The 6343-nt window shown below is 43.0% G+C and overlaps 1 protein-coding gene across 1 annotated transcript in view; it reads left to right on the top strand.

Annotated features, from left to right (window-relative positions):
• Positions 1-6343, top strand: part of LOC104388069 (dymeclin-like) — a gene marked incomplete at both ends in the record, with an annotated part of 59827 nt that overhangs the window by 36223 nt on the left and 17261 nt on the right. The window lies entirely within an intron of this gene.

The following is a 6343-nucleotide window of genomic DNA, read 5'->3' on the forward strand; positions in this document are numbered from 1 at the left end:
GCGCTCCCGATTGGCCGGTTTTGTATTTCCGGGCTTTTCAGCCAATCAGACGGGACCTAGTCCCGCCCCTGCTTCCGGCCGTGGCTCCTCCCCCCTACACACACAGAGAGGGTTCAGCGCCATGTGGAGACGCCATTTTAAGTCAGTTTTGTCTGCTGACTCAAAGGACATTTCATGTTCGTGTAAGGAAATACCTGGTCCTTCACACTATATAAACCCCAAAATATAAATTTTTAAAAAAGAATGTAGCATTTGGCCTTTTTGCCAAGGAGAGGCTTTCCCATTGGCAGCCTTGTTCTGTTAACTGGGCTTTAAAAGGTTTCTCTTCCCTCTCCCTGAAAGAGGAGGCTCATCAACGTGTGCCTTAATATGTGATAACAAATAATTGCAACTCTTTGAGTGCACAGGAAACCCCAAATAATTTGAGGATCAAGGTTATCAGGAGAAATCCCAAGAGTATTCTGGAGCTATTTAAAAACCTTTGGCTCCAGCACTTCAATAAATAGCAGTCAGAATTCCAGAAATGTCTGACAGTCAGAAGCTCCAGTTGTTCTTCTGCTTCATACTTGCTGTTCTACCAAGAACACCAGCTGAAGATCTGAAAGCTCTTCCAGAAGGGTCTGTATGTGGTGGAGGAAGCACTTCTGGACACCCAGCCCTTGAAAGACCTTTAATCTTCTGTAGTTTTGTTAAATATTGTCTTACCTTTATTCCATCTCCAAACTTACAACATGGATTGATTCTCCTCACACACTGTTGCTGTGCCAACATTGTCCTGGCTGCAAAGTCCAGAGTGGTGTGAATGTGATAATTGTGGATTTTTTTCCCCAAGAAAATCCCATGTTCTTCTATGTGCTTTGTTAAAATATTCAAGGTGTTTATACCAAGACCAGTATCATAAATTCACCATGGTGGATTAAACTGCACATTCCTTAATAATTCTTAACTATTATATAGTTACTGAATGTAATTACCTGCTTCATCTGTTTTTTTTTCTCTATAACTTCCTTTCAGGGTCTATATTTTTTATTCATTATAAGCTCTTAAAACAGATACATGATTCCCTCCATGTGTGTTACAGTGGCTTGAGCACAGGTAGGGGTAGTTCAGGCTGCTGGTCAGAGAAGGCTCCATGGGAACCTTAGAGCACCTTCCAGTGCCTGAAGGGGCTCCAGGAAAGCTGGGGAGGGGCTTGGGACAAGGGCAGGGAGGGATGGGATGAGGGGGAAGGGATTAAAACTGGCAGAGGGGAGATGTAGGTTGGGCATTAGGAAGAAAATCTTCACTATGACACTGGCCCAGGTTGCCCAGAGAAGCTGTGGCTGCCCCATCCCTGGCAGTGTTGAAGGGCAGGTTGGACGGGAGCAACTTGGGCTGGTGGGAGGTGTCCCTGCCCATGCAGGGGGTTGGAACTGGATGATTTTGAAGGTCCCTTCCAACCCAAACTATTCTATCATTCTATGGCAATGCCTATAGCTCTGCCCACAAGCTTTCAGATTCAGTATCTCCCATGTGTCAGTGCTTGCAGCAGTCTGCTGATGGCTTCAAAACCAGTCAGCCTACCACTATTTAATATCTGAATTTCTTTTGCTAGTCTCTATCTCACCCAGAGGCTGTTCATCTGTAGTTGTTTTTAAAATGTTTTTCCTCCTTCGTCACAAGCTGGCCTGGGTTGATTCTTTTAGCCTATTGCCAGACAGTGGAGAGCAGGAAAAATATTGCTGGAAATTAAAAACAGTTACTTCTGTCCTTGGTGTGTTACCCTGTCAGATATAATGTTGCATAAAATCTGTCATCTGTAAGAACTTGTTTCTGCTGTAGAAGTTAGTTCAGTGTTTAGCATAGTGCAATCAGATCCAGTGTTTCAGTCAGAGGTGGTGTTGGTTAATCACATCGGGGTGTTTATGCCCCTTGTGAGTTCAGCATTGCTTGAGGGTGTAACACTTAACATGTAAGACCATTAACCACATAACTTGTGAACAAGTGATCCATGGGACAGCAACGTGCCTCCTGGCTAACAGAGCCAATAATACCCTGGGGTGCATTAAGAGCAGTGTGGCCAGCAGATCAAGGGAGGTTCTCCTCCCCCTCTACTCTGCCCTGGTGAGACCACATCTGGAGGATTGTGTCCAGTTCTGGGCTCCCCAGTTCCAGAGGGACAGGGATTTGCTGGGAAGAGTCCAAGGGAGGCTACAAGGATGATGAGGGGACTGGAACATCTCCCTGATGAGGAAAGGCTGAGAGACCTGGGGCTGTTTAGTCTGGATAAGAGAAGGCTGAGAGGGGACCTGATGAATGTCTATCAATATCTGCAGGGTGGGTGTCAAGAATGGGCCAGTCTCTGTTCAGTGGTGCCTGGGACAGGATGAGGGGAAACGGCCCCAAGTGACAACACAGGAAGTTGCACCTCAACATGAGGAGAAAGTTCTTTCCTGGGAGGGTGACAGAGCCCTGAGACAGGCTGCCCAGAGAGGTTGTGGAGTCTCCTTCTCTGGAGACTTTCCAGACCCATCTGGACACGTTCCTGTGTGACCTGCCCTGGGTGTTCCTGCTGCAGCAGGGGGGTTGGACTCAATGGCCATCAGAGGTCCCTTCCAACCCCTGTGATTCTATAAAAATTGTTCCATATTTCCTGTTGTTCAGCATTGCTAGTGTCTTACTGTAATGAATTTTCCAAAAACATGCAGTGGTACTTGCCTAAAATTAATGATGCTGCTGGTTTTATACTCTTTTAAGCAATTATACCCAGTGCTTCTCTGAGTTAGTTGCTAAAATAATGACCTGAGATGTTAAAGATGTGATTCTAAAGTATAAGAAGTTTCTGACTTGAGATATTATGTGAAGTGCATCTTGACAGAGCAGTTGCCTGATCCAGCCTCTCCCATTTCTGATTCCATGGACAGCTTTTTCCTCTCCCATTCATTATCACATAACATCCCCCTGGCAACTCGAGAAGTTGCTTACATGGAAAAGAAATGGTAGGAAAGTATTTCTGTATTTTTAGCTTTCTTATAACACAATGTAGCAGCTGGAAACAAGGACAAGAGCCAGCACAACATGAAGTGCCAGCTCTCCATGGGCCACCAGAAAGTGTTCAGCAGACCACAATGTCAGAACCAGTGAATTGACTTAAGAGATAATAAGCATGAAATAAAATAAAAAAGAAACCCCAAACAAAACAAACTCTCAAGTTCCCAGAGCTGCTCCTTGAATGTCAGAAGAATAAAATAGGAATTGTGATTTTTTTTTAATAATATGGTGTTCTCTGGGGTTGGTGGAGGAAGTAGATGATGGTAGTAATTAGATGCAATGAAAATCACTTTGGCTTTAATTCTTCCTCAGTCAATATTGACTGTTGCTGCAGCATTGAGCAATTCTGGATGCTGAAAGTTTCCTAAATAGGGAAGCAGGTTGTGGAGCTAGGAGTGGATTTGAACAAAGTGCTGAAAGATAGGTTAGATCTCTTCTGTTTGGTGGGGTCTTTGTGGTTGGGTTGTCTTCTGATATTTAATGATTTTGACCAACTTCTTTAGCCCCATCTCCTGGTGTTCTTTCCATTTTTACAGCAAGGGAGCAGGATGGTTATTTTGGAAATGTGAAAAATGACAGGAAGGGATCAAGATGATCCTTTGAGGATCTTCACATCTACCAAATTCTTACTATTTCTTTTCAGTTTTGAAAGCAGCATCTCAGCTCTGTGCACTTTGCAAGATAAGTTTCCAAAGCAATTCAACTCCTTGATAAGTTGCTAATGATGAGTGATAGAACTGGAGTTGGGAGTATGGAGGCAAATGAGGAAAGGACTGGCTTTGTCACCAAACTCCAGTGAGGACAGAAATGGGCCTGCCCAAAAAGGCTGTGCCAGCTTATGCTAAAACTTAATAAAGGAAAACTTGAAGTTCTATTATGAATACGATTGTATTTTGCAACTGCTTTAAGAAAAAAAAAAAAAATAGAAAAAAATGTCTTCTTTTCCCAGAAAGAGATTTGAAAGAAGTAACACCCATTTCTTCTGGGTTTAGCTCCTAAGCTCAGAGGGTTTATCTTCCAAACCTTTACACTCAAGGTTGGAAAGTAAGACGTGTTTTGTGGAAGAATTACGTTTTATAGAATCATAGGGTGGTTTGGGTTGCAAGGGACCCTAAAGATCAACTAGTCCCAACCCCCCTGCATGGGCAGGGACACCTCCCACCAGCCCAGGTTGCTCCAAGCCCCATCCAACATGCCCTTCAACACTGCCAGGGATGGGGCAGCCACAGCTTCTCTGGGCAACCTGGGCCAGGGTCTCACCACCCTCACAGAATTTCCTCCTCATGTCTCACCTCAATCTCCCCTCTGCCAGTTTTAATCCATCCCCCCTTGTCCTCTTGCTACAAGCCCTTGTCCCAAGCCCCTCCCCAGCTTTCCTGGAGCCCCTTCAGGCACTGGAAGGTGCTCTAAGGTCTCCCTGGAGCCTTCTCTTCTCCAGGCTGAACACCCCAACTCTCCCAGCCTGTCTCCAGAGCAGAGCTGCTCCAGCCCTCTCATCATCTCCATGGTCTCCTCTGGACTCACTCCAGGAGCTCCATGTCCTTCTTGTGTCAGGGCCTCCGGAATTGGACTCAGTACTCCAGCTTAATTACTTGAATAAACATCCCAAATGTTTGTTGATAGACAAACTTGCAATAATTATATGCAGTGCTGGGAGGTCAGCTGGCTATAAATTTGAGTGTTCTATAATGAGTCAATTTTTCAAGTATCCTCTGCTCTCCTCCCCATCTTTTGGTTTTAAAATGTCTTTCTCACATTATCCTATAAAGAAGTGCATTTAAACTCTTCTCCACGGAGGCACAAACTTGAACCTTGTTTGTAATTTGTCTTCTAGCAGAGGCCAGAGCCTTAGGCTGAGATTTCTATAGGTTTGTGTTGTGGCTGCCCCATCCCTGGAGGTGTTGAAGGCCAGGTTGGATGAGGCTTGTGCAGCCTGGTCTGGTGGGAGGTGTCCCTGCTCATAGCAGGGAGGTTGGAACCTGATGAGCTTTAAGGTCCCTTTCAATCTTAACCTTTCTTGGATTCTATGGTTTTAGAGATCTCCAGATTATCTGTTCCAAAAAGACATCCCTTGTATTGAAAATTGAACCTGTTCTCTCTCCTCTTCCTGACATAGAATTGCATGACTAGGGAAAAAAGAAGTTGTGTTGGGGAAGTTTGTGGAAGAGAAGGAAAAATATGGATCTCTTAATTTTGTTTTAAAGGTGAAACTGTCTGTGTATTTACCATAAATAATCAGCAAAATTTTACTGTTTCTCTAATTGACACAAATTCTCACAATGTGGTTCTGTGTGGAATAGACATCATCTTGTATTAGGGAGTTAAAATTAAAATAGGTTGGAAGTATTTTTCAGAGAACAGTAAATGCTGGAGATGGAATAAGTGATCCAAATACATCATTGTTGAAGAGACTGTTGTAGGGTTAAGGATTGTTAACTTAATCACTTATAATTAGCACCAAAGAGATAGAATTGGGTAATTAAGAGGTTTTTTTCTAGACCCCCCCAATACCAGCTTGCGACAACTTTGGGTCATGATACTGCTTCATCCCTTCATCCTTTAGACAGTTGAGTTGTTTTTTCTTAAAACTTGTAGCTCATCTTTGCCCCAGAGTTGTAGAAAGCTTTATAAAAACCTCTGTGATTTGCATTTCCCTTGGGATATATATTAGAATGACAAAAGGAAAGGAGGAAATGAAATTTAAATTGAAATTTTAAGTTTTATTCCATGTTTTTAGTGATGCAGCTTAGTCACGGCTACCTATGGCTTTAACAGGAATTTTCATAAGGAGATCTCCTTCCTTTTATTCTGGTTTTCCATGAGGTGCCAGTAAAGCTGAATCTGCAGTTTGATTCTGGGCACTTTACTTTTTATATCAGTGTATATTCTTGGTGTATTGAGGTAATTCTGACTTTAGATCTTAAAATAAGATGTTGAAGATGATCTTTTGAGGGGCTGCAACATTACTTTTGTTTAATTTGCTAAAAAATGGAAATATGGCTTAATTTTGAAATTTAGATAAATCTGAAACCAGACATCAAATATTCAAATATTTGGAACATGTGGAATACAGTTAGAAATGCTGCCAGGCTCTCTCTTTGTCCTTCTAAACTCTTTCTCTATTTAGCACTTTATTCTGCTTTTAATGATCAGAAACTGTTTTCTGAACAAATGTCTCTTCTCTGGAGTAGATGGGGTGCACCAACTAATAGAATCATGGAATGGTGAAGGTTGGAAGGGACCTTAAAGACAAGCAGGTTCCAACCTCCCTGCTATGAGCAGGGACACCTCCCACCAGCCCAGGTTGCTCCAA

This window comes from Chaetura pelagica, unplaced genomic scaffold (genome assembly GCF_000747805.2).
Source record: "Chaetura pelagica isolate M959 unplaced genomic scaffold, ChaPel_1.0 scaffold574, whole genome shotgun sequence".
Classification (NCBI taxonomy): domain Eukaryota; kingdom Metazoa; phylum Chordata; class Aves; order Apodiformes; family Apodidae; genus Chaetura; species Chaetura pelagica.